This window comes from Ranitomeya variabilis, chromosome 4 (genome assembly GCF_051348905.1).
Source record: "Ranitomeya variabilis isolate aRanVar5 chromosome 4, aRanVar5.hap1, whole genome shotgun sequence".
In the NCBI taxonomy this organism is placed as follows: Eukaryota; Metazoa; Chordata; class Amphibia; order Anura; family Dendrobatidae; genus Ranitomeya; species Ranitomeya variabilis.
In genome coordinates this window covers 346,473,935-346,500,822 of record NC_135235.1, presented here as the reverse complement: position 1 = coordinate 346,500,822, position 26,888 = coordinate 346,473,935, and positions in this window count along the sequence as shown.

Sequence of the window (26,888 nt, the reverse complement as noted above, 5' to 3'; positions counted from 1 at the left end):
TGTGCTGAGTGCGGGCGGCTGTGCGTGGCTGTGCTGAGTGCAAGCGGTGGTGCGCAGCTGTGCTGAGTGCGGGCAGCTGTGCGCGGCTGTGCTGAGTGTGGGAGGCTGTGCGTGGCTGTGCTTAATGCGGGCAGCTGTTCGTGGCTGTGCTAAGTGCAGGCGGCTGTGCGTTGCTGTGGTGAGTGCGGGCGGCTGTGCATTGCTGTGCTGAGTGCGGGAGGCTGTGCGTGGTTGTGCTGAGTGCGGGCGGCTGAGCGTGGCTGTGCTGAGTGCGGGTGGCTGTGCGTGGCTGTGCTGAGGGTGGGCGGCTGTGAGCGACTGTGCTGAGGGTGGGCGGCTGTGCGTGGCTGTGCTGAGTGCAGGCGGCTGTGCATGGCTGTGCTGAGCGTCGGCGGCTGTGCGTGGCTGTGCTTAATGTGGGCAGCTGTTCGTGGCTGTGCTAAGTGCAGGTGGCTGTGCGTTGCTGTGGTGAGTGTGGGCGGCTGTGCTTGGCTGTGCTGGGTGCGGGAGGCTGTGCGTGGTTGTGCTGAGTGCGGGCGGGTGAGCGTGGCTGTGCTGAGTGCGGGTGGCTGTGCGTGGCTGTGCTGAGGGTGGGCGGCTGTGACCGACTGTGCTGAGGGTGGGCGGCTGTGAGCGACTGTGCTGAGTGCAGGCGGCTGTGCGTGGCTGTGGTGAGTGCGGGCGGCTGTGCATTGCTGTGCTGAGTGCGGGTGGCTGTGCGTGGCTGTGCTGAGGGCCGGCTGCTGTGCGTGGCTGTACTGAGTGTTGGCGGCTGTGTGTGGCTGGGCTGAGTGCGGGCCGTGGTGCGCAGCTGTGCTGAGTGCGGGCGGCTGTGCGCGGCTGTGCTGAGTGTGGGAGGCTGTGCGTGGCTGTGCTGAGTGCGGGCGGCTGTGTGTGGCTGTGCTGAGTGCGGGCGGCTGTGCATGGCTGTGCTGAGCGCCGGCGGCTGTGCATGGATGTGCTGAGTGCCGGCGGCTGTGCGTGGCTGTGGTGAGTGCGGGCGGCTGTGCATTGCTGTGCTAAGTGCGGGCGGCTGTGCGTGGCTGTGCTGAGTGCGGGTGGCTGTGCTGAGGGCCGGCTGCTGTGCGTGGCTGTACTGAGTGCGGGCGGCTGTGCGTGGCTGGGCTGAGTGCTGGCGGTGGTGCGCAGCTGTGTTGAGTGCGGGCGGCTGTGCGCGGCTGTGCTGAGTGTGGGAGGCTGTGCGCGGCTGTGCTGAGTGCGGGCGGCTGTGCGTGGCTGTGCTGAGTGCGGGCGGCTGTGCATGGCTGTGCTGAGCGTCGGCGGCTGTGCGTGGCTGTGCTGAGTGCGGGCGGCTGTGCATGGCTGTGCTGAGCGTCGGCGGCTGTGCGTGGCTGTGCTGAGTGCCGGCGGCTGTGCGTGGCTGTGGTGAGTGCGGGCGGCTGTGCATTGTTGTGCTGAGTGCGGGCGGCTGTGCGTGGATGTGCTGGGTGCGGGAGGCTGTGCGTGGTTGTGCTGAGTGCGGGCGGCTGAGCGTGGCTGTGCTGAGTGCGGGCGGCTGTGCGTGGCTGTGCTGAGTGCGGGCGGTGGTCCGCAGCTGTGCTGAGTGCGGGCAGCTGTGCGCGGCTGTGCTGAGTGTGGGAGGCTGTGCGTGGCTGTGCTGGGTGCGGGCGGCTGTGCGTGGCTGTGCTGAGTGCGGGCAGCTGTGCATGGCTGTGCTGAGCGTCGGCGGCTGTGCGTGGCTGTGCTGAGCGCCGGCGGCTGTGCGTGGCTGTGCTTAATGCGGGCAGCTGTTCGTGGCTGTGCTAAGTGCCGGCGGCTGTGCGTTGCTGTGGTTAGTGCGGGCGGCTGTGCATTGCTGTGCTGAGTGCGGGCGGCTGTGCGTGGCTGTGCTGGGTGCGGGAGGCTGTGCGTGGTTGTGCTGAGTGTGGGAGGCTGTGCGTGGCTGTGCTGAGTGCGGGCGGCTGTGCGTGGCTGTGCTGAGTGCGGGCGGCTGTGCATGGCTGTGCTGAGCGTCGGCGGCTGTGCGTGGCTGTGCTGAGTGCCGGCGGCTGTGCGTGGCTGTGGTGAGTGCGGGTGGCTGTGCATTGCTGTGCTGAGTGCGGGCGGCTGTGCGTGGCTGTGTTGGGTGCGGGAGGCTGTGCGTGGTTGTGCTGAGTGTGGGCGGCTGAGCGTGGCTGTTTTGAGTGCGGGCGGCTGTGCGTGGCTGTGCTGAGTGCGGGCGGTGGTGCGCAGCTGTGCTGAGTGTGGGCAGCTGTGCGCGGCTGTGCTGAGTGTGGGAGGCTGTGCGTGGCTGTGCTGAGTACGGGCGGCTGTGCGTGGCTGTGCTGAGCGTCGGCGGCTGTGCGTGGCTGTGCTGAGCGCCGGCGGCTGTGCGTGGCTGTGCTTAATGCGGGCAGCTGTTCGTGGCTGTGCTAAGTGCAGGCGGCTGTGCATTGCTGTGGTGAGTGCGGGCGGCTGTGCATTGCTGTGCTGAGTGCGGGCGGCTGTGCGTGGCTGTGCTGGGTGCAGGAGGCTGTGCGTGGTTGTGCTGAGTGCGGGCGGCTGAGCGTGGCTGTGCTGAGTGCGGGTGGCTGTGCGTGGCTGTGCTGAGGGTGGGCGGCTGTGCGTGGCTGTGCTGAGTGCCGGCGGCTGTGCGTGGCTGTGGTGAGTGCGGGCGGCTGTGCATTGCTGTGCTGAGTGCGGGCGGCTGTGCGTGGCTGTGTTGGGTGCGGGAGGCTGTGCGTGGTTGTGCTGAGTGCGGGCGGCTGAGCGTGGCTGTGCTGAGTGCGGGCGGCTGTGCGTGGCTGTGCTGAGTGCGGGCGGTGGTGCGCAGCTGTGCTGAGTGCGGGCAGCTGTGCGCGGCTGTGCTGAGTGTGGGAGGCTGTGCGTGGCTGTGCTTAATGCGGGCAGCTGTTCGTGGCTGTGCTAAGTGCAGGCGGCTGTGCGTTGCTGTGGTGAGTGCCGGCGGCTGTGCATTGCTGTGCTGAGTGCGGGAGGCTGTGCGTGGTTGTGCTGAGTGCGGGCGGCTGAGCGTGGCTGTGCTGAGGGTGGGCGGCTGTGAGCGACTGTGCTGAGGGTGGGCGGCTGTGCGTGGCTGTGCTGAGTGCAGGCGGCTGTGCGTGGCTGTGCTGAGCGTCGGCGGCTGTGCGTGGCTGTGCTGAGCGCCGGCGGCTGTGCGTGGCTGTGCTTAATGCGGGCAGCTGTTCGTGGCTGTGCTAAGTGCAGGCGGCTGTGCGTTGCTGTGGTGAGTGCGGGCGGCTGTGCGTGGCTGTGCTGGGTGCGGGAGGCTGTGCGTGGTTGTGCTGAGTGCGGGCGGGTGAGCGTGGCTGTGCTGAGTGCGGGTGGCTGTGCGTGGCTGTGCTGAGGGTGGGCGTCTGTGACCGACTGTGCTGAAGGTGGGCGGCTGTGAGCGACTGTGCTGAGTGCAGGCGGCTGTGCGTGGCTGTGGTGAGTGCGGGCGGCTGTGCATTGCTGTGCTGAGTGCGGGTGGCTGTGCGTGGCTGTGCTGAGGGCCGGCTGCTGTGCGTGGCTGTACTGAGTGTGGGCGGCTGTGCGTGGCTGGGCTGAGTGCGGGCCGTGGTGCGCAGCTGTGCTGAGTGCGGGCGGCTGTGCGCGGCTGTGCTGAGTGTGGGAGGCTGTGCGTGGCTGTGCTGAGTGCGGGCGGCTGTGCGTGGCTGTGCTGAGTGCGGGCGGCTGTGCATGGCTGTGCTGAGCGCCGGCGGCTGTGCATGGATGTGCTGAGTGCCGGCGGCTGTGCGTGGCTGTGGTGAGTGCAGGCGGCTGTGCATTGCTGTGCTGAGTGCGGGCGGCTGTGCGTGGCTGTGCTGAGTGCGGGTGGCTGTGCGTGGCTGTGCTGAGGGCCAGCTGCTGTGCGTGGCTGTACTGAGTGCGGGCGGCTGTGCGTGGCTGGGCTGAGTGCTGGCGGTGGTGCGCAGCTGTGTTGAGTGCGGGCGGCTGTGCTGAGTGTGGGAGGCTGTGCGCGGCTGTGCTGAGTGCGGGCGGCTGTGCGTGGCTGTGCTGAGTGCGGGCGGCTGTGCATGGCTGTGCTGAGCGTCGGCGGCTGTGCGTGGCTGTGCTGAGTGCGGGCGGCTGTGCATGGCTGTGCTGAGTGTCGGCGGCTGTGCGTGGCTGTGCTGAGTGCCGGCGGCTGTGCGTGGCTGTGGTGAGTGCGGGCGGCTGTGCATTGTTGTGCTGAGTGCGGGCGGCTGTGCGTGGCTGTGCTGGGTGCGGGAGGCTGTGCATGGTTGTGCTGAGTGCGGGCGGCTGAGCGTGGCTGTGCTGAGTGCGGGCGGCTGTGCGTGGCTGTGCTGAGTGCGGGCGGTGGTGCGCAGCTGTGCTGAGTGCGGGCAGCTGTGCACGGCTGTGCTGAGTGTGGGAGGCTGTGCGTGGCTGTGCTGGGTGCGGGCGGCTGTGCGTGGCTGTGCTGAGTGCGGGCAGCTGTGCATGGCTGTGCTGAGCGTCGGCGGCTGTGCGTGGCTGTGCTGAGCGCCGGCGGCTGTGCGTGGCTGTGCTTAATGCGGGCAGCTGTTCGTGGCTGTGCTAAGTGCCGGCGGCTGTGCGTTGCTGTGGTGAGTGCGGGCGGCTGTGCATTGCTGTGCTGAGTGCGGGCGGCTGTGCATGGCTGTGCTGGGTGCGGGAGGCTGTGCGTGGTTGTGCTGAGTGTGGGAGGCTGTGCGTGGCTGTGCTGAGTGCGGGCGGCTGTGCGTGGCTGTGCTGAGTGCGGGCGGCTGTGCATGGCTGTGCTGAGCGTCGGCGGCTGTGCGTGGCTGTGCTGAGTGCCGGCGGCTGTGCGTGGCTGTGGTGAGTGCGGGCGGCTGTGCATTGCTGTGCTGAGTGCGGGCGGCTGTGCGTGGCTGTGTTGGGTGCGGGAGGCTGTGCGTGGTTGTGCTGAGTGTGGGAGGCTGTGCGTGGCTGTGCTGAGTGCGGGCGGCTGTGCGTGGCTGTGCTGAGCGTCGGCGGCTGTGCGTGGCTGTGCTGAGCGCCGGCGGCTATGCGTGGCTGTGCTTAATGCGGGCAGCTGTTCGTGGCTGTGCTAAGTGCCGGCGGCTGTGCATTGCTGTGGTGAGTGCGGGCGGCTGTGCATTGCTGTGCTGAGTGCGGGCGGCTGTGCGTGGCTGTGCTGGGTGCGGGAGGCTGTGCGTGGTTGTGCTGAGTGCGGGCGGCTGAGCGTGGCTGTGCTGAGTGCGGGTGGCTGTGCGTGGCTGTGCTGAGGGTGGGCGGCTGTGAGCGACTGTGCTGAGGGTGGGCGGCTGTGAACGACTGTGCTGAGTGCAGGCGGCTGTGCGTGGCTGTGGTGAGTGCGGGCGGCTGTGCATTGCTGTGCTGAGTGCGGGTGGCTGTGCGTGGCTGTGCTGAGGGCCGGCTGCTGTGCGTGGCTTTACTGAGTGCGGGCGGCTGTGCGTGGCTGGGCTGAGTGCGGGCCGTGGTGCGCAGCTGTGCTGAGTGCGGGCGGCTGTGCGCGGCTGTGCTGAGTGTGGGAGGCTGTGCGTGGCTGTGCTGAGTGCGGGTGGCTGTGCGTGGCTGTGCTGAGTGCGGGCGGCTGTGCATGGCTGTGCTGAGCGCCGGCGGCTGTGCATGGATGTGCTGAGTGCCGGCGGCTGTGCGTGGCTGTGGTGAGTGCGGGCAGCTGTGCATTGCTGTGCTGAGTGCGGGCGGCTGTGCGTGGCTGTGCTGAGTGCGGGTGGCTGTGCGTGGCTGTGCTGAGGGCCGGCTGCTGTGCATGGCTGTACTGAGTGCGGGCGGCTGTGCGTGGCTGGGCTGAGTGCGGGCGGTGGTGCGCAGCTGTGCTGAGTGCGGGCGGCTGTGCGCGGCTGTGCTGAGTGTGGGAGGCTGTGCGCGGCTGTGCTGAGTGTGGGCGGCTGTGCGTGGCTGTGCTGAGTGCGGGCGGCTGTGCATGGCTGTGCTGAGCGTCGGCGGCTGTGCGTGGCTGTGCTGAGTGCCGGCGGCTGTGCGTGGCTGTGGTGAGTGCGGGCGGCTGTGCATTGTTGTGCTGAGTGCGGGCGGCTGTGCGTGGCTGTGCTGGGTGCGGGAGGCTGTGCGTGGTTGTGCTGAGTGCGGGCGGCTGAGCGTGGCTGTGCTGAGTGCAGGCGGCTGTGCGTGGCTGTGCTGAGAGCGGGCGGTGGTGCGCAGCTGTGCTGAGTGCGGGCAGCTGTGCGCGGCTGTGCTGAGTGTGGGAGGCTGTGCGTGGCTGTGCTGAGTGCGGGCGGCTGTGCGTGGCTGTGCTGAGAGCGGGCAGCTGTGCATGGCTGTGCTGAGCGTCGGTGGCTGTGCGTGGCTGTGCTGAGCGCCGGCGGCTGTGCGTGGCTGTGCTTAATGCGGGCAGCTGTTCGTGGCTGTGCTAAGTGCCGGCGGCTGTGCATTGCTGTGGTGAGTGCGGGCGGCTGTGCATTGCTGTGGTGAGTGCGGGCGGCTGTGCATTGCTGTGCTGAGTGCGGGCGGCTGTGCGTCGCTGTGCTGGGTGCGGGAGGCTGTGCGTGGTTGTGCTGAGTGTGGGAGGCTGTGCGTGGCTGTGCTGAGTGCGGGCGGCTGTGCGTGGCTGTGCTGAGTGCGGGCGGCTGTGCATGGCTGTGCTTAGCGTCGGCGGCTGTGCGTGGCTGTGCTGAGTGCCGGTGGCTGTGCGTGGCTGTGGTGAGTGCGGGCGGCTGTGCATTGCTGTGCTGAGTGCGGGCGGCTGTGCGTGCCTGTGTTGGGTGCGGGAGGCTGTGCATGGTTGTGCTGAGTGCGGGCGGCTGAGCGTGGCTGTGCTGAGTGCGGGCGGCTGTGCGTGGCTGTGCTGAGTGCGGGCAGCTGTGCGCGGCTGTGCTGAGTGTGGGAGGCTGTGCGTGGCTGTGCTGAGTGCGGGCGGCTGTGCGTGGCTGTGCTGAGCGTCGGCGGCTGTGCGTGGCTGTGCTGAGCGCCGGCAGCTGTGCGTGGCTGTGCTTAATGCGGGCAGCTGTTCGTGGCTGTGCTAAGTGCCGGCGGCTGTGCGTTGCTGTGGTGAGTGCGGGCGGCTGTGCATTGCTGTGCTGAGTGCGGGCGGCTGTGCATGGCTGTGCTGGGTGCGGGAGGCTGTGCGTGGTTCTGCTGAGTGCGGGCGGCTGAGCGTGGCTGTGCTGAGTGCGGGTGGCTGTGCGTGGCTGTGCTGAGGGTGGGCGGCTGTGAGCGACTGTGCTGAGTGCAGGCGGCTGTGCTGAGGGCGGGCAGGTGTGCGTGGCTGTGCTGAGTGCAGGTGGCTGTGCGTGGCTGTGCTGAGTGCAGGCGGCTGTGAGTGGCTGTGATGAGTGCGGGCGGTGGTGTGCAGCTGTGCTGAGTGCGGGCGGCTGTGCGCGGCTGTGCTGAGTGCGGGCGGCTGTGCGTGGCTGTGCTGAGTGCGGGCGGCTGTGCTGAGTGCGGGCGGCTGTGAGTGACTATGCTGAGTGTGGGTGGCTGTGCGTGGCTGTGCTGAGTGCGGGTGGCTGTGCATTGCTGTGCTGAGTGCGGGTGGCTGTGCGTGTCTGTGCTGAGGGCGGGCGGCTGTGAGTGGCTGTGCTAAGTGCCTGCGGCTGTGCGTTGCTGTGGTGAGTGCGGGCGGCTGTGCATTGCTGTGCTGAGTGCGGGCGGCTGTGCGTGGCTGTGCTGGGTGCGGGAGGCTGTGCGTGGTTGTGCTGAGTGCGGGCGGCTGAGCGTGGCTGTGCTGAGTGCGGGTGGCTGTGCGTGGCTGTGCTGAGGGTGGGCGTCTGTGAGCGACTGTGCTGAGTGCAGGCGGCTGTGCTGAGGGTGGGCGGGTGTGCGTGGCTGTGCTGAGTGCAGGCGGCTGTGCGTGGCTGTGCTGAGTGCGGGCGGTGGTGCGCAGCTGTGCTGAGTGCGGGTGGCTGTGCGCGGCTGTGCTGCGTACGGGCGGCTGTGCGTTGCGGTGCTGAGTGCGGGCGCTGTGCGTGGCTGTGCTGAGTGCGGGCGGCTGTGCTGAGTGCGGGCGGCTGTGAGTGACTATGCTGAGTGTGGGCGGCTGTGCGTGGCTGTGCTGAGTGCAGGTGCCTGTGTGTCACGATTCACACCGTTACTGTCAAGATCCCTTAGCCGCGGCCAGCAGATTGTCTCGAAATCCACAGGGATTCCTGACCACTGCCACCAACAGGTCACGGATTGGGGTGACTTTAGACCAACAGACGGCTATCACATGTGCAGGGGGCTTATCTTAGTTACCCTCCACTGTCACAATGTGATAAAAAAAACACACACAAGTTTATTTACCTCTTAGGTTACAGCAGGGGCTTATTTTAGGTATCCCACTGCTCTTCAATATACCATGAACTGCAGGGATTTGTGTATCCCGCTTACAGTTCCACTTAAACCTTGCAGCTCTCTGGCGCCCCCCTTACCGTCAGGTCAGATTAGGTACTGCACCTGGGTAATTAGTCGCCAGAAAGGCTGCCTGCTTTGTACTGGCTAATGGGCACGCTGCAGCGAGGCGATATACCTACTCCCACTCAGGCCGGAACAATAATTATCAAGCCGCAGTCGCTGAAACAACACCCAAAAGCCTGCACAGTACACGGTATCACTGCCAGCAGCCTCGATTAACGGGTCCGAAGCTAACCCCAAAACAGTAGCGTAATTTCCCTTCAAGAGACTTAGGGTACGTTTTAAGAGCAGGGAGAAAGAACTGGCATGAAACGATATACCCCACATAATGTAGACAGTGCTTTATCAAAATGTTTTACAAAGATGTTACAAATGAGACAATTGCAAATATGTACAAGGTAATTATAAAAATAAAAGGATTAAATGAAGAAAATGTAACACACATATTCTCAGATCATTGCATTGCAGGCAACAGGCTAGGAGAACTTTCCATCTATCCCAGTGCATTTGCACTCGCAGTCTGGTCACTTCAGGTAAAAACTCACAACGCCCCCCTGGAAGCCTGCCAGCAACTTTATAACCTACAGCCTGTGACCTCACAGAAAGGGCTGGCTTTTCCAACCCCTCCTCTCTCGTCAGGGTTACTCACTGTGCATTAAATATATCTGATGCCCGTAACTTCGCTCCAGAACATGTCATAAACATACCATACCCAGCATTCATCTCGGATTAACGTGGGCTTTCTAATGAGATCAAATATGTCCTATTATTTACAGAGCAATCCCTACTTCTTCACCCGATGGAGTTAGACGTCTGTTTTAGAGTAATGGGTAGATGCTTCGATGGAGATCAAGGATATGTATTTATCATTCTCCTATCTTACATCGTCTGCCTAATATCTTACAAAAATGGAACAAAGGACCGCATGGTTCTAGAAGTTTCTAATCCAGTTAAAACAACAGGAAATGCCGGTCGTAAATACCTTTCGTCAATAGTGTTGAGCATTCCGATACCGCAAGTATCGGGTATCGGCCGATACTTGCGGTATCGGAATTCCGATACCGGGATTCCGATACTTGCCGCGTATCGGATACCGGAATCGGAAGTTCTAAGATTCAAAATTCAGAAATTCAGCCAATGAGAATGATTCCAAGTGTGGGCACATCCTGTTTAGCATGGAGGGCATGAAAGTACTGGCAAGGCTGTGATTGGCTGCTGAAATGATGTCATGATGCAGTTTAAAAGTCGCTGGCGCCATTTTGCGATCACTCTGCTGTGAATTCAGTTAGTGACAGGACGCTGTTTGCTGACTGAGGGACAGTTTAGAGATAGCGATTTGCTTCTTTGTGCTTTCCAAAGGCTAATTTAGCAACCGCTGTGTTCACCTACTATTCACCTTGCTTCTGCCTTGTAGCGCTGTTTTCACAGCGATCTGCAAGGTCTGTGTGTGTGTGTGTGTGTGAGTGCAGCCCACTCTCTAGTCTGAGTGCAGCCACATAGGCCATCCATAGCTGGTTGTATTCAGTTCAGGGAGGGTGGTTCATTGCCTCATACTGTTCTTTTTTTTTTTTTTTTTCTTTTTTTTCCAAGTAGTGTAGTCTGCTGCTAATTTATTCAAAAAAATCCTATTAGTGTCTTTCCACCCGTCTCCAGCTAATTTGTGGAAAAACACTACATAGGATAAAGTAGAGGAGGGTTTTTGGGCCTTGCAGCGCCGTTTACGGCTGTCTGCACGGTCTCCGTGTGACTGCAGCTCGCCCTGTAGTCTGTGAGCAGCTATAGCCTGGTTGTCTCCAGCTCAGGGTTGTTCACTGCGTCATACCGCCAAATCAATTTTCTTTTTTTTTCCAAGTAGTGTAGTCTGCTGCTAATTTATTCAAAAAAATCCTATTAGTGTGTCACGATATGGTATGAAATATCATAAGTTTAGTGCTCTTGTCAGCCCAGGATGTGGGCTAGGAGGCCCCCCTTGTCTTTTGCTTCAGAGTTGAGCTTGCTTGCCAATGTAGATGGGGGAAGTGAGTTTTATTGACGAAAGGCATTTACGACCCCCAGTTCCTGTAGTAGTAAGTGCTCAGCTTTAACAGTTAGAGAAACTTCTAGAACCATGCGGTCCTTTGTTCGGTTATTGTGAGATATTAGACAAACTATTTAGGATAGTGGAATGATAAATACATATTCTTTATCTCCGTCGAAGCATCTACCCATCACTCTAAACACAGTCGCCTAACTCCATCGGGGGAAGAAGTAGGGATTGCTCTGTAAATAATAGGACATATTTGATCTCCTTAGAAAGCTCATGTTAATACAAGCTCTATGCTGGGTGTGATATGACTCTGATATGTACTGGGACGGAGTTATAAGCATTAGACCAATTTGTATCCAAGTTACTCAGACTGAAAGGTAGGAGGATCTGGAAAAGCCAGCCTTTTCTGTGAGGTCACAGACTGTAGATTATAAAGTTGTGGCCAGATCTCCCGGCTCAGTCTTCTTCTTCTCTTTTCCTGTGAGCCCTGAGCAGCACATCCAATGAGCTGGGATGTCTGGCTGACTGCCATGCAATGATCTGAGAAATGTGAGTGTTATCGTTTCTTCATTTAATCCTTTTATTTTCATAATTACCTTGTACATATTTGCAATTGTCTCATTTGTAACATCTTTGTAAAATATTTTTATAAACACTGCCTAAAAATCATTTATGGGGTATATTATTTAATACTAGTTCGTTCTTCCTGCCCTAAACCGTACCCTGTCTCGGAAGGGAATTACGCTACTGTTTTTTTGGGGTTTGCTCCAGACCCGTTCAATTGGAGCTGGTGGCAGCGACCGTGTGCCGGCTTTTGGGGGTCCCTGTAGCGACTGCGGCTTGATAATTATTGTTCCTGCCTGAGTGGGAGTAGTTATCGCATCGCTGCAGTGCACCCAATAGCCAGTACATAGCAGGCAGCGTTTCTGGCGACTAATTACCCCAGGTGCAGTACCTAATCTGACCTGAGAGTAAGGGGGGCGCCAGAGAGCTGCAAGTGTTAAGTGGAACTGTAAGCGGGATAGACCCAAATCCCTGCAGTTCATGGTATATTGAAGAGCAGTGGGATACCTAAAATAAGCCCCTGCTGTAAACTAAGAGGTCAATAACCTCGTGTGTGTTTTTTTTTCATCACATTGTGGCAGTGGAGGGATAACTAGGATAACCCCCCTGCACATGTGATAGCCGTCTGTTGGTCTAAAGTCACCCCAATCCGTGACATATTGTAGGCAGCGGCTAAGGGATCTTGACAATTGGTGACAGTCACGGTGTGAATCGTGACATATTGGTGGCAAGGCGGTGGGATATTAGAGCATTAGTGATTTGGTTTGAGCAATCATTCCTTTCACTAAAAACTTGCAGAAAGTTCTTGCGAGAACTCTGCGCAAATAAGTTTGGAGAACGAACTCAGTGTTTATTAGTTGTGAGACAATTGTGTACTGGTAATTATCCCTTCCCTTTCTCTTCGTTTTTCTATTCTATCTTTTATTTGGCAACCATGGCTGCGAAAGGAGAAGCCTGGTACACCCAGCAGAAGAAAGACACTCTTGCTGGGATATGCATGTACCATGGCCTGAACCCCCAGAACAAGACCAAGACTCAAATGGTCGCTGAACTGGTGCAATGGGAAGCCGCTCTAGACCACTCGCAGAGCCCAGAGGCCGCAGATGCCAGCACCAGCGAACGTGGTGCTGCAGCAGAGGTTCAACCACTGAATACGGGCCCTACTGGCAACCAGGGGGGTGCAGACCACCTCCTGCAACTGGCTCTGCAACAATGCTCCGCAGATGACCTGGACCGACGTCTGCAGCTGATCCAGCAATACCAAGAGAGAGCCGAGCGAGAGGCCCAGGCCCAGCGAGCCGAGCGAGAGGCCCAAGCGCAGCGGGAGTACCAGCTGCAGATGGCCCAACTGCAAATGCAGGGGTCGTCCCAGAGCCGTGAATCCAGCAGCGCTCAGACACCAAAGCCCCGGCCCGACCACTTTCCTGTTATGGAAAAGGATGGGGACTTGGACACGTTTCTGCGGGCCTTTGAGAAGGCCTGCAGACAGTACCAGCTGCCTACACAAGAATGGGCACGGTACCTGACACCAGGGCTGAGAGGAAAAGCTCTGGAGGCGTTTGCTGTCCTCCCTCAAGAACAAGATGGTGACTATGAGGCCATCAAGCAGGCTCTGATAGCCAAGTACCAGCTTACACCCGAGGTGTACCGTAAAAAGTTTCGGACCCTCCAACGTGGCCCACACGACAGTTACAGTGATGTGGTGCATGGACTGGGGACCCACTTTGACCAGTGGACCCAAGGACTGTCAGTGACCACCTTTGTACAGCTGCGAGACCTGATGATCAAAGACCAGTTCTTCCGTCTTTGCCCAACTGAGGTGCGACAGTTCGTGATGGACAGAGAACCCAACGATGTGACGAAAGCAGCGCAGATTGCCGATGCCTATGAGGCCAACCGTAGATCGGAAGTGCGGAAGCCAGTCACCTCCAGCTGGAGAGGGGGTAAGCCTGCATCCAACGCCAGTACCCCTGCCAGCCAACACACCAGAGGTCCTGTCCCCGTGGCCAACAGCACCAGACCTACCACCGAACTTCGCCAGTGTTACCACTGCAGGCAGACTGGACACCTCAGTCACCAATGTCAAGCCAAGCAGAAGAACCCCTCATCCCAGGCCCCAGGGCCTAATGCAGCTGTTCTTTTGGTGGGTGGTGTGGTTGGGAGGGTGTGTGACAACGTACAGCCCGTCACTGTGGGAGGTCGTGTTGCTACCGGCCTCAAGGACACCGGGGCTGAACGAACCCTCATCCGACCCGAACTGGCGGCCCCTGAAGAAATCATTCCGGGGAAAACCCTAACTGTCACTGGGATTGGGGGCATCAGCTGTCCCTTACCGATGGCCCGGGTTTTTATTGATTGGGGTGCCGGGAGCGGGGTGAAAGAAGTGGGGCTGTCTGATAATTTGCCCACTGATGTTTTGTTGGGGACTGATTTGGGGAGGTTGTTTGCATACTACGTCCCTGACACCCCTCCCCAATCTGCTAATAAGGGTAACGTTAACCCTGATGATGATGATGATGATGGGAAATCGCATGTGTTACCTGACCATGCTTTATCTTGTAATGATGCATCTGTTGCGCGACTGTGCTGAGTGCAGGTGCCTGTGCGTGGCAGTGCTGAGTGCGGGCGGCTGTACTTGGCTGCGCTGAGTGCAGGCGGCTGTGCTTGGCTGTGCTGAGTGCGGGCGGCTGTGCGCGTCTGTGCTGAGTGCAGGCGGCTGTACGTGGCTGTGCTGAGTGTGGGCGGCTGTGCACGGCTGTGCTGCGTACGGACGGCTGTTCATGGCGGCGCTGAGTGCGGGCGCTGTGCATGGCGGCGCTGAGTGCGGGCGCTGTGCGTGGCTGTGCTGAGTGCGGGCAGCTGTGCTGAGTGCGGGCGGCTGTGCGTGGCTGTGCTGAGTGCGGGCAGCTGTGCTTGGCTGTGCTGAGTGCGGGCGGCTGTGCTTGGCTGTGCTGAGTGCGGGCGACATTGTGCAGCTGTGCTGAGTGCTGGTGGCGGTGCGCGGCTGTGCTGAGTGCGGGCGGCTGTGCGCGGCTGTGCTGAGTGCGGGTGGCTGTGCGCGGCTGTGCTGAGTGCGGGCGGCTGTACGCGGCTGTGCTGAGTGCGGCTGTGCACGGCTGTGCTGCGTACGGACGGCTGTGCGTGGCTATGCTGAGTGCGGGCGGCTGTACTTGGCTGTGCTGAGTGCAGGCGGCTGTGCTTGGCTGTGCTGACTGCGGGCGGCTTTGCGCGGCTGTGCTGAGTGCAGGCGGCTGTACGTGGCTGTGCTCAGTGTGGGCGGCTGTGCACGGCTGTGCTGCGTACGGACGGCTGTTCATGGCGGCGCTGAGTGCATGCGCTGTGCGTGGCTGTGCTGAGTGCAGGCGGCTGTGCTGAGTTCGGGCGGCTGTGCGTGACTATGCTGAGTGTGGGCGGCTGTGCGTGGCTGTGCTGAGTGCGGGTGCCTGTGCGTGGCTGTGCTCACTGCGGGCGGCTGTGCGTGTATGTGCTGAGTGTGGGAGGCTGTGCGTGGCTGTGCTGAGTGTGGGCGGCTGTGCGTGGCTGTGCTGAGTGCGGGCGGCTGTGCGTGGCTGTGCTGAGTGTCGGCGGCTGTGCGTGGCTGTGCTTAGTGCGGGCGGCTGTTCGTGGCTGTGCTAAGTGCGGGCGGCTGTGCGTGGCTGTGCTGAGCGTCGGCGGCTGTGCGTGGCTGTGCTGAGTGCCGGTGGCTGTGTGTGGCTGTGCTTAATGCGGGCAGCTGTTCGTGGCTGTGCTAAGTGCCGGCGGCTGTGCGTGGCTGTGGTGAGTGCGGGCGGCTGTGCATTGCTGTGCTGAGTGCGGGCGGCTGTGCGTGGCTGTGCTGGGTGCGGGAGGCTGTGCATGGTTGTGCTGAGTGCGGGCGGCTGAGCGTGGCTGTGGTGAGTGCGGGTGGCTGTGCGTGGCTGTGCTGAGGGTGGGCGGCTGTGAGCGACTGTGCTGAGTGCAGGCGGCTGTGCTGAGGGCGGGCGGGTGTGCTTGGCTGTGCTGAGTGCAGGCGGCTGTGCGTGGCTGTGCTGAGTGCAGGTGGCTGTGCGTGGCTGTGCTGAGTGCGGGCGGTGGTGCGCAGCTGTGCTGAGTGCGGGCGGCTGTGCGCGGCTGTGCTGAGTGTGGGCGGCTGTGCGCGGCTGTGCTGCGTATGGGCGGCTGTGCGTTGCGGTGCTGAGTGCGGGCGCTGTGCGTGGCTGTGCTGATTGCAGGCGGCTGTGCTGACTTCGGGCGGCTGTGCGTGACTATGCTGAGTGTGGGCGGCTGTGCGTGGGTGTGCTGAGTGCGGGTGCCTGTGCGTGGCTGTGCTGAGTGCGGGCGGCTGTGCTCACTGCGGGCGGCTGTGTGTGGCTGTGCTGAGTGTGGGAGGCTGTGCGTGGCTGTGCTGAGTGCGGGCGGCTGTGCTTGGCTGTGCTGAGTGCGGGCGGCTGTGCTTGGCTGTGCTGAGTGCGGGCGGCGGTGCGCAGCTGTGCTGAGTGCTGGCGGCGGTGCGCGGCTGTGCTGAGTGCGGGCGGCTTTGCGCGTCTGTGCTGAGTGCGGGCGGCTGTGCGCGGCTGTGCTGAGTGCGGGCGGCTGTACACGGCTGTGCTGAGTGCGGGCGGCTGTGCACGGCTGTGATGCGTACGGACGGCTGTGCATGGCGGTGCTGAGTGCGGGTGCTGTGCGTGGCTGTGCTGAGTGCGGGCAGCTGTGCTGAGTACGGGCGGCTGTGCGTGGCTGTGCTGAGTGCGGGCGGCTGTGCTTGTCTGTGCTGAGTGCGGGTGCCTGTGCGTGGCTGTGCTGAGTGAGGGCGGCTGTGCTCACTGCGGGCGGCTGTGTGTGGCTGTGCTGAGTGTGGGAGGATGTGCGTGGCTGTGCTGAGTGCGGGCGGCTGTGCTTGGCTGTGCTGAGTGCGGGTGGCGGTGCGCAGCTGTGCTGAGTGCTAATGGCAGTGCGCGGCTGTGCTGAGTGCGGGCGGCTGTGCGTGGCTGTGCTGACTGCGGGCGGCTGTACGCGGCTGTGCTGAGTGCGGGCGGCTGTGCACGGCTGTGCTGCGTACGGACAGCTGTGCATGGCGGCGCTGAGTGCGGGCTCTGTGCGTGGCTGTGCTGAGTGCGGGCGGATGTGCTGAGAGCTGGCGGCGGTGCGCGGCTCTACTGAGTGCGGGCGGCTGTGCGCGTCTGTGCGCAGCTGTGCTGAGTGCGGGTGGCTGTACGCGGCTGTGCTGAGTGCGGGCGGCTGTGCACGGCTGTGCTGCATACGGACAGCTGTGCATGGCGGCGCTGAGTGCGGGCGCTGTGCGTGGCTGTGCTGAGTGCGGGCAGCTATGCTGAGTTTGGGCGGCTGTGCGGAGTGCGGGCGGCTGTGCTTGGCTGTGCTGAGTGCGGGCGGCTGTGCTTGGCTGTGCTGAGTGCGGGCGGCGGTGCGCAGCTGTGCTGAGTGCGGGCTGCTGTGCGCGGCTGTGCTGAGTGCGGGCGGCTGTGCGCGGCTATGCTGAGTGCAGGCGGCTGTACGCGGCTGTGCTGAGTGCGGGCGACTGTGCACGGCTGTGCTGCGTACGGACAGCTGTGCGTGGCGGCGCTGAGTGCGGGCGCTGTGCGTGACTGTGCTGAGTGCAGGCGGCTGTGCTGACTTTGGGCGGCTGTGCGTGACTATGCTGAGTGTGGGCGGCTGTGCGTGTGTGTGCTGAGTGCGGGTGCCTGTGCGTGGCTGTGCTGAGTGCGGGCGGCTGTGATCACTGCGGTGGCTGTGTGTGGCTGTGCTGAGTGTGGGAGGCTGTGCGTGGCTGTGCTGAGTGCGGGCGGGTGTGCTTGGCTGTGCTGAGTGCGGGCGGCTGTGCTTGGCTGTGCTGAGTGCGGGCAGCGGTGCGCAGCTGTGCTGAGTGCTGGCGGCGGTGCGCGGCTGTGCTGAGTGCGGGCGGCTGTGCGCGTCTGTGCTGAGTGCGGGCGGCTGTGCGCGGCTGTGCGCGGCTGTGCTGAGTGCGGGTGGCTGTATGCGGCTGTGCTGAGTGGGGGCGGCTGTGCACGGCTGTGATGCGTACGGACGGCTGTGCATGGTGGCGCTGAGTGCGGGCGCTGTGCGTGGCTGTGCTGAGTGCGGGCAGCTGTGCTGAGTGCGGGCGGCTGTGCGTGGCTGTGCTGAGTGCGGTCGGCTGTGCTTGGCTGTGCTGAGTGCAGGTGCCTGTGCGTGGCTGTGCTGAGTGCGGGCGGTTGTGCTCACTGCGGGCGGCTGTGTTTGGCTGTGCTGAGTGTGGGAGGCTGTGCGTGGCTGTGCTGAGTGCGGGCAGCTGTGCTTGGCTGTGCTGAGTGCGGGCGGCGGTGCGCAGCTGTGCTGAGTGCTGGCGGCGGTGCGCGGCTGTGCTGAGTGCGGGCGGCTGTGCGCGTCTGTGCGCGGCTGTGCTGAGTGCGGGCGGCTGTACGCGGCTGTGCTGAGTGCGGGCGGCTGTGCACGGCTGTGCTGCGTATGGACAGCTGTGCATGGCGGCGCTGAGTGCGGGCGCTGTGCGTGGCTGTGCTGAGTGCGGGCAGCTGTGCTGAGTGCGGGCGGCTGTGCGTGGCTGTGCTGAGTGCGGGCGGCTGTGCTTGGCTGTGCTGAGTGCGGGCGGCTTTGCTTGGCTGTGCTGAGTGCGGGCGACATTGCGCAGCTGTGCTGAGTGCTGGCGGCGGTGCGCGGCTGTGCTGAGTGCGGGCGGCTGTGCGCGGCTGTGCTGAGTGCGGGTGGCTGTGCGCGGCTGTGCTGAGTGCGGGCGGCTGTATGCGGCTGTGCTGAGTGCGGCTGTGCACGGCTGTGCTGCGTACGGACGTCTGTGCGTGGCTATGCTGAGTGCGGGCGGCTGTACTTGGCTGTGCTGAGTGCAGGCGGCTGTGCTTGGCTGTGCTGAGTGCGGGCGGCTGTGCGCGGCTGTGCTGAGTGCAGGCGGCTGTACGTGGCTGTGCTGAGTGTGGGCGGCTGTGCACGGCTGTGCTGCATACGGACGGCTGTTCATGGCGGCGCTGAGTGCAGGCGCTGTGCGTGGCTGTGCTGAGTGCAGGCGGCTGTGCTGACATCGGGCGGCTGTGCGTGACTATGCTGAGTGTGGGCGGCTGTGCGTGGCTGTGCTGAGTGCGGGTGCCTGTGCATGGCTGTGCTCACTGCGGGCGGCTGTGCGTGGATGTGCTGAGTGTGGGAGGCTGTGCGTGGCTGTGCTGAGTGCGGGCGGCTGTGCGTGGCTGTGCTGAGTGCGGGCGGCTGTTGCTTGGCTGTGCTGAGTGTCGGCGGCTGTGCGTGGCTGTGCTTAGTGCGGGCGGCTGTTCGTGGCTGTGCTAAGTGCGGGCGGCTGTGCGTGGCTGTGCTGAGCGTCGGCGGCTGTGCGTGGCTGTGCTGAGTGCCGGTGGCTGTGCGTGGCTGTGCTTAATGCGGGCAGCTGTTCGTGGCTGTGCTAAGTGCCGGCGGCTGTGCGTGGCTGTGATGAGTGCGGGCGGCTGTGCATTGCTGTGCTGAGTGCGGGCGGCTGTGCGTGGCTGTGCTGGGTGCGGGAGGCTGTACGTGGTTGTGCTGAGTGCAGGCGGCTGAGCGTGGCTGTGCTGAGTGCGGGTGGCTGTGCGTGGCTGTGCTGAGGGTGGGCGGCTGTGAGCGACTGTGCTGAGTGCAGGCGGCTGTGCTGAGGGCGGGCGGGTGTGCGTGGCTGTGCCGAGTGCAGGCGGCTGTGCGTGGCTGTGCTGAGTGCAGGTGGCTGTGCGTGGCTGTGCTGAGTGCGGGCGGTGGTGCGCAGCTGTGCTGAGTGCGGGCGGCTGTGCGCGGCTGTGCTGAGTGCGGGCGGTTGTGCGCGGCTGTGCTGCGTATGGGCGGCTGTGCGTTGCGGTGCTGAGTGCGGGCGCTGTGCGTGGCTGTGCTGATTGCAGGCGGCTGTGCTGACTTCGGGCGGCTGTGCGTGACTATGCTGAGTGTGGGCGGCTGTGCGTGGGTGTGCTGAGTGCGGGTGCCTGTGCGTGGCTGTGCTGAGTGCGGGCGGCTGTGCTCACTGCGGGCGGCTGTGTGTGGCTGTGCTGAGTGTGCGAGGCTGTGCGTGGCTGTGCTGAGTGCGGGCGGCTGTGCTTGGCTGTGCTGAGTGCGGGCGGCTGTGCTTGGCTGTGCTGAGTGCGGGCGGCGGTGTGCAGCTGTGCTGAGTGCTGGCGGCGGTGCGCGGCTGTGCTGAGTGCGGGCGGCTGTGCGCGTCTGTGCTGAGTGCGGGCGGCTGTGCGCGGCTGTGCTGAGTGCGGGCGGCTGTACGCGGCTGTGCTGAGTGCGGGCGGCTGTGCATGGCTGTGATGCGTACAGATGGCTGTGCATGGCGGTGCTGAGTGCGGGTGCTGTGCGTGGCTGTGCTGAGTGCGGGCAGCTGTGCTGAGTGCGAGCGGCTGTGCGTGGCTGTGCTGAGTGCGGGCGGCTGTGCTTGGCTGTGCTGAGTGCGGGTGCCTGTGCGTGGCTGTGCTGAGTGCGGGTGGCTGTGCTCACTGCGGGCGGCTGTGTGTGGCTGTGCTGAGTGTGGGAGGCTGTGCGTGGCTGTGCTGAGTGCGGGCGGCTGTGCTTGGCTGTGCTGAGTGCGGGTGGAGGTGCGCAGCTGTGCTGAGTGCTAACGGCAGTGCGCGGCTGTGCTGAGTGCGGGCGGCTGTGCGCGGCTGTGCTGACTGCGGGCGGCTGTACGCGGCTGTGCTGAGTGCGGGCGGCTGTGCACGGCTGTGCTGCGTACGGACAGCTGTGCATGGCGGCGCTGAGTGCGGGCGCTGTGCGTGGCTGTGCTGAGTGCAGGCGGCTGTGCTGAGTGCGGGCGGCTGTGCGTGGCTGTGCTGAGTGCTGGCGGCTGTGCTTGGCTGTGCTGAGTGCGGGCGGCTGTGCTTGGCTGTGCTGAGTGCGGGCGGCTGTGCTTGGCTGTGCTGAGTGTGGGCGGCATTGCGCAGCTGTGCTGAGTGCTGGCGGCGGTGCGCGGCTGTGCTGAGTGCGGGCGGCTGTGCGTGGCTGTGCTGAGTGCGGGTGGAGGTGCGCAGCTGTGCTGAGTGCTAACGGCAGTGCGCGGCTGTGCTGAGTGCGGGCGGCTGTGCGCGGCTGTGCTGACTGCGGGCGGCTGTACGCGGCTGTGCTGAGTGCGGGCGGCTGTGCACGGCTGTGCTGCGTACGGACAGCTGTGCATGGCGGCGCTGAGTGCGGGCGCTGTGCGTGGCTGTGCTGAGTGCAGGCGGCTGTGCTGAGTGCGGGCGGCTGTGCGTGGCTGTGCTGAGTGCCGGCGGCTGTGCTTGGCTGTGCTGAGTGCGGGCGGCTGTGCTTGGCTGTGCTGAGTGTGGGCGGCATTGCGCAGCTGTGCTGAGTGCTGGCGGCGGTGCGCGGCTGTGCTGAGTGCGGGCGGCTGTGCGTGGCTGTGCTGAGTGCGGGCGGCTGTGCGCGGCTGTGCTGAGTGCGGGCGGCTGTATGCGGCTGTGCTGAGTGTGTGCGGCTGTGCTTGGCTGTGCTGAGTGCGGGCGGCTGTGCACGGCTGTGCTGAGTGCGGGCGGCTGTACGCGGCTGTGCTGAGTGCGGGCGGCTGTGCATGGCTGTGCTGTGTACGGACGGCTGTTCGTGGTGGCGCTGAGTGCAGGCGCTGTGCGTGGCTGTGCTGAATGCAGGCGGCTGTGCTGAGTTCGGGCGGCTGTGCGTGACTGTGCTGAGTGTGGGCGGCTGTGCGTGGCTTCGCTGAGTGCGGGTGGCTGTGCGTGGCTGTGCTGAGTGCGGGTCGCTGTGCGTGGCTGTGCTGAGTGCAGGTCGCTGTGAGTGGCTGTGCTGAGTGCGGGCAGCTGTGCTGAGTGCGGGCGGCTGTGCTTGGCTGTGCTGAGTGCGGGCGGCTGTGCTTGGCTGTGCTGAGTGCGGGTGGCGGTGCGCAGCTGTGCTGAGTGCTAACGGCAGTGCGCGGCTGTGCTGAGTGCGGGCGGCTGTGCGCGGCTGTGCTGACTGCGGGCGGCTGTACGCGGCTGTGCTGAGTGCGGGCGGCTGTGCACGGCTGTGCTGCGTACGGACAGCTGTGCATGGCGGCGCTGAGTGCGGGCGCTGTGCGTGGCTGTGCTGAGTGCGGGCGGCTGTGCGTGGCTGTGCTGAGTGCGGGCGGCTGTGCGCGACTGTGCTGAGTGCGGGTGCCTGTGCATGTCAGTGCTGAGTGCGGGCGGCTGTACTTGGCTGCGCTGAGTGCAGGCGGCTGTGCTTGGCTGTGCTGAGTGCGGGCGGCTGTGCGCGTCTTTGCTGAGTGCAGGCGGCTGTACGTGGCTGTGCTGAGTGTGGGCGGCTGTGCACGGCTGTGCTGCGTACGGACGGCTGTTCATGGCGGCGCTGAGTGCAGGCGCTGTGCGTGGCTGTGCTGAGTGCAGGCGGCTGTGCTGAGTTCGGGCGGCTGTGCGTGACTATGCTGAGTGTGGGCGGCTGTGCGTGGCAGTGCTGAGTGCGGGTGCCTGTGCATGGCTGTGCTCACTGCGGGCGGCTGTGCGTGGCTGTGCTGAGTGTGGGAGGCTGTGCGTGGCTGTGCTGAGTGCGGGCGGCTGTGCGTGGCTGTGCTGAGTGTCGGCGGCTGTGCGTGGCTGTTCTTAGTGCGGGCGGCTGTTCGTGGCTGTGCTGAGAGTCAGCGGCTGTGCGTGGCTGTGCTGAGTGCCGGTGGCTGTGCGTGGCTGTGCTTAATGCGGGCAGCTGTTCGTGGCTGTGCTAAGTGCCGGTGGCTGTGCGTGGCTGTGGTGAGTGCGGACAGCTGTGCATGGCGGCGCTGAGTGCGGGCGCTGTGCATGGCTGTGCTGAGTGCGGGCAGCTGTGCTGAGTTTGGGCGGCTGTGCGGAGTGCGGGCGGCTGTGCTTGGCTGTGCTGAGTGCGGGCGGCTGTGCTTGGCTGTGCTGAGTGCTGGCGGCGGTGCGCGGCTGTGCTGAGTGCGGGCGGCTGTGCGCGGCTGTACGCGGCTGTGCTGAGTGCGGGCGGCTGTGCGCGGCTGTGGTGAGTGCGGGCGGCTGTGCATTGCTGTGCTGAGTGCGGGCGGCTGTGCGTGGCTGTGCTGAGTGCGGGCGGCTGAGCGTGGCTGTGCTGAGTGCGGGTGGCTGTGCATGGCTGTGCTGAGGGTGGGCGGCTGTGAGCGACTGTGCTGAGTGCAGGCGGCTGTGCTGAGGGCGGGCGGGTGTGCGTGGCTGTGCTGAGTGCAGGCGGCTGTGCGTGGCTGTGCTGAGTGCAGGTGGCTGTGCGTGGCTGTGCTGAGTGCGGGCGGTGGTGCGCAGCTGTGCTGAGTGCGGGCGGCTGTGCGCGGCTGTGCTGAGTGCGGGCGACTGTGCGCAGCTGTGCGCGGCTGTGCTGAGTGCGGGCGGCTGTACGCGGCTGTGCTGAGTGCGGGCGGCTGTGCACGGCTGTGATGCGTACGGACGGCTGTGCATGGTGGCGCTGAGTGCGGGCGCTGTGCGTGGCTGTGCTGAGTGCGGGCAGCTGTGCTGAGTGCGGGCGGCTGTGCGTGGCTGTGCTGAGTACGGTCGGCTGTGCTTGGCTGTGCTGAATGCGGGTGCCTGTGTGTGGCTGTGCTGAGTGTGGGAGGCTGTGCGTGGCTGTGCTGAGTGCGGGCGGCTGTGCTTGGCTGTGCTGAGTGCGAGCGGCGGTACGCAGCTGTGCTGAGTGCTGACGGCGGTGTGCGGCTCTGCTGAGTGCGGGCGGCTGTGCTCGTCTGTGCGCGGCTGTGCTGAGTGCGGGTGGCTGTACGCGGCTGTGCTGAGTGCGGGCGGCTGTGCACGGCTGTGCTGCGTACGGACAGCTGTGCATGGCGGCGCTGAGTGCGGGCGCTGTGCATGGCTGTGCTGAGTGCGGGCAGCTGTGCTGAGTTTGGGCGGCTGTGCGGAGTGCGGGCGGCTGTGCTTGGCTGTGCTGAGTGCGGGCGGCTGTGCTTGGCTGTGCTGAGTGCTGGCGGCGGTGCGCGGCTGTGCTGAGTGCGGGCGGCTGTGCGCGGCTGTGCGCGGCTGTGCTGAGTGCGGGCGGCTGTGCACGGCTATGCTGAGTGCGGGCAGCTGTACGCGGCTGTGCTGAGTGCGGGCGACTGTGCACGGCTGTGCTGCGTACGGACAGCTGTGCGTGGCGGCGCTGAGTGCGGGCGCTGTGCGTGGCTGTGCTGAGTGCAGGCGGCTGTGCTGACCTCGGGCGGCTGTGCGTGACTATGCTGAGTGTGGGCGGCTGTGCGTGTGTGTGCTGAGTGCGGGTGCCTGTGCATGGCTGTGCTGAGTGCGGGCGGCTGTGATCACTGCGGGCGGCTGTGTGTGGCTGTGCTGAGTGTGGGAGGCTGTGCGTGGCTGTGCTGAGTGCAGGCGGCTGTGCTTGGCTGTGCTGAGTGCGGGCAGCTGTGCTTGGCTGTGCTGAGTGCGGGCACCGGTGCGCAGCTGTGCTGAGTGCTGGCGGCGGTGCGCGGCTGTGCTGAGTGCGGGCGGCTGTGCGCGTCTGTGCTGAGTGCGGGCGGCTGTGCGCGGCTGTGCGCGGCTGTGCTCGGCTGTGCTGAGTGCGGGTGGCTGTATGCGGCTGTGCTGAGTGGGGGCGGCTGTGCACGGCTGTGATGCGTACGGACGGCTGTGCATGGCGGCGCTGAGTGCGGGCGCTGTGCGTGGCTGTGCTGAGTGCGGGCAGCTGTGCTGAGTGCGGGCGGCTGTGCGTGGCTGTGCTGAGTGCGGTCGGCTCTGCTTGGCTGTGCTGAGTGCGGGTGCCTGTGCGTGGCTGTGCTGAGTGCGGGCGGCTGTGCTCACTGCGGGCGGCTGTGTTTGGCTGTGCTGAGTGTGGGAGGCTGTGCGTGGCTGTGCTGAGTGCGGGCGGCTGTGCTTGGCTTTGCTGAGTGCGGGCGGCGGTGCGCAGCTGTGCTGAGTGCTGGCGGCGGTGCGCGGCTGTGCTGAGTGCGGGCGGCTGTGCGCGTCTGTGCGCGGCTGTGCTGAGTGCGGGCGGCTGTGCACGGCTGTGCTGCGTACGGACAGCTGTGCATGGCGGCGCTGAGTGCGGGCGCTGTGCGTGGCTGAGCTGAGTGCGGCAGCTGTGCTGAGTGCGGGCGGCTGTGCGTGGCTGTGCTGAGTGCGGGCGGCTGTGCTTGGCTGTGCTGAGTGCGGGCGGCTGTGCTTGGCTGTGCTGAGTGCGGGCGACATTGCGCAGCTGTGCTGAGTGCTGGCGGCGGTGCGCGGCTGTGCTGAGTGCGGGCGGCTGTGCGCGGCTGTGCTGAGTGCGGGTGGCTGTGCGCGGCTGTGCTGAGTGCGGGCGGCTGTACGCGGCTGTGCTGAGTGCGGCTGTGCACGGCTGTGCTGCGTACGGACGTCTGTGCGTGGCTATGCTGAGTGCGGGCGGCTGTACTTGGCTGTGCTGAGTGCAGGCGGCTGTGCTTGGCTGTGCTGAGTGCGGGCGGCTGTGCGCGGCTGTGCTGAGTGCAGGCGGCTGTACGTGGCTGTGCTGAGTGTGGGCGGCTGTGCACGGCTGTGCTGCGTACGGACGGCTGTTCATGGCGGCGATGAGTGCAGTCGCTGTGCGTGGCTGTGCTGAGTGCAGGCGGCTGTGCTGAGTTCGGGCGGCTGTGCGTGACTATGCTGAGTGTGGGCGGCTGTGCGTGGCTGTGCTGAGTGCGGGTGCCTGTGCGTGGCTGTGCTCAATGCGGGCGGCTGTGCGTGGATTTGCTGAGTGTGGGAGGCTGTGCGTGGCTGTGCTGAGTGCGGGCGGCTGTGCGTGGCTGTGCTGAGTGCGGGCGGCTGTGCGTGGCTGTGCTGAGTGCGGGAGGCTGTGCGTGGTTGTGCTGAGTGCGGGCGGCTGAGCGTGGCTGTGCTGAGTGCGGGCGGCTGTGCGTGGCTGTGCTGAGTGCGGGCGGCTGAGCGTGGCTGTGCTGAGTGCGGGTGGCTGTGCGTGGCTGTGCTGAGGGTGGGCGGCTGTGAGCGACTGTGCTGAGTGCAGGCGGCTGTGCTGAGGGAGGGCGGGTGTGCGTGGCTGTGCTGAGTGCAGGTGGCTGTGCGTGGCTGTGCTGAGTGCAGGCGGCTGTGCGTGGCTGTGCTGAGTGCGGGCGGTGGTGCGCAGCTGTGCTGAGTGCGGGCAGCTGTGCGCGGCTGTGCTGAGTGTGGGAGGCTGTGCGTGGCTGTGCTGAGTGCGGGCGGCTGTGCGTGGCTGTGCTGAGTGCGGGCGGCTGTGCATGGCTGTGCTGAGCGTCGGCGGCTGTGCGTGGCTGTGCTGAGTGCCGGCCGCTGTGCGTGGCTGTGGTGAGTGCGGGCGGCTGTGCATTGCTGTGCTGAGTGCGGGCGGCTGTGCGTGGCTGTGTTGGGTGCGGGAGGCTGTGCGTGGTTGTGCTGAGTGCGGGCGGCTGAGCGTGGCTGTGCTGAGTGCGGGCGGCTGTGCGTGGCTGTGCTGAGTGCGGGCGGCTGAGCGTGGCTGTGCTGAGTGCGGGTGGCTGTGCGTGGCTGTGCTGAGGGTGGGCGGCTGTGAGCGACTGTGCTGAGTGCAGGCGGCTGTGCTGAGGGAGGGCGGGTGTGCGTGGCTGTGCTGAGTGCAGGTGGCTGTGCGTGGCTGTGCTGAGTGCAGGCGGCTGTGCGTGGCTGTGCTGAGTGAGGGCGGTGGTGCGCAGCTGTGCTGAGTGCGGGCAGCTGTGCGCGGCTGTGCTGAGTGTGGGAGGCTGTGCGTGGCTGTGCTGAGTGCGGGCGGCTGTGCGTGGCTGTGCTGAGTGCGGGCGGCTGTGCATGGCTGTGCTGAGCATCGGCGACTGTGCGTGGCTGTGCTGAGTGCCGGCCGCTGTGCGTGGCTGTGGTGAGTGCGGGCGGCTGTGCATTGCTGTGCTGAGTGCGGGCGGCTGTGCGTGGCTGTGTTGGGTGCGGGAGGCTGTGCGTGGTTGTGCTGAGTGCGGGCGGCTGAGCGTGGCTGTGCTGAGTGCGGGCGGCTGTGCGTGGCTGTGCTGAGTGCGGGCGGTGGTGCGCAGCTGTGCTGAGTGCGGGCAGCTGTGCACGGCTGTGCTGAGTGTGGGAGGCTGTGCGTGGCTGTGCTGAGTGCGGGCGGCTGTGCGTGGCTGTGCTGAGTGCGGGCGGCTGTGCGTGGCTGTGCTGAGCGTCGGCGGCTGTGCGTGGCTGTGCTGAGCGCCGGCGGCTGTGCGTGGCTGTGCTTAATGCAGGCAGCTGTTCGTGGCTGTGCTAAGTGCAGGCGGCTGTGCGTTGCTGTGGTGAGTGCAGGAGGCTGTGCGTGGTTGTGCTGAGTGCGGGCGGCTGAGCGTGGCTGTGCTGAGTGCGGGTGGCTGTGCGTGGCTTTGCTGAGGGTGGGCGGCTGTGAGCGACTGTGCTGAGGGTGGGCGGCTGTGCGTGGCTGTGCTGAGTGCGGGCGGCTGTGCGTGGCTGTGCTGAGCGTCGGCGGCTGTGCGTGGCTGTGCTGAGCGCCGGCGGCTGTGCGTGGCTGTGCTTAATGCGGGCAGCTGTTCGTGGCTGTGCTAAGTGCAGGCGGCTGTGCGTTGCTGTGGTGAGTGCGGGCGGCGGTGCGCGGCTGTGCTGAGTGCGGGCAGCTGTGCTCACTGCGGGCGGCTGTGTGTGGCTGTGCTGAGTGTGGGAGGCTGTGCGTGGCTGTGCTGAGTGCGGGCGGCTGTGCTTGGCTGTGCTGAGTGCGGGCGGCGGTGCGCAGCTGTGCTGAGTGCTGGCGGCGGTGCGCGGCTGTGCTGAGTGCGGGCGGCTGTACGCGGCTGTGCTGAGTGCGGGCGGCTGTGCACGGCTGTGCTGCGTACGGACAGCTGTGCATGGCGGCGCTGAGTGCGGGCGCTGTGCGTGGCTGTGCTGAGTGCGGACAGCTGTGCTGAGTGCGGGCGGCTGTGCGTGGCTGTGCTGAGTGCGGGCGGCTGTGCTTGGCTGTGCTGAGTGCGGGCGGCTGTGCTTGGCTGTGCTGAGTGCGGGCGGCATTGCGCAGCTGTGCTGAGTGCTGGCGGCGGTGCGCGGCTGTGCTGAGTGCGGGCGGCTGTGCGCGGCTGTGCGCGGCTGTGCTGAGTGCGGGCGGCTGTGCGCGGCTGTGCTGAGTGCGGGCGGCGGTACGCGGCTGTGCTGAGTGCGGGCAGCTGTGCACGGCTGTGCTGCGTACGGACGGCTGTGCGTGGCTG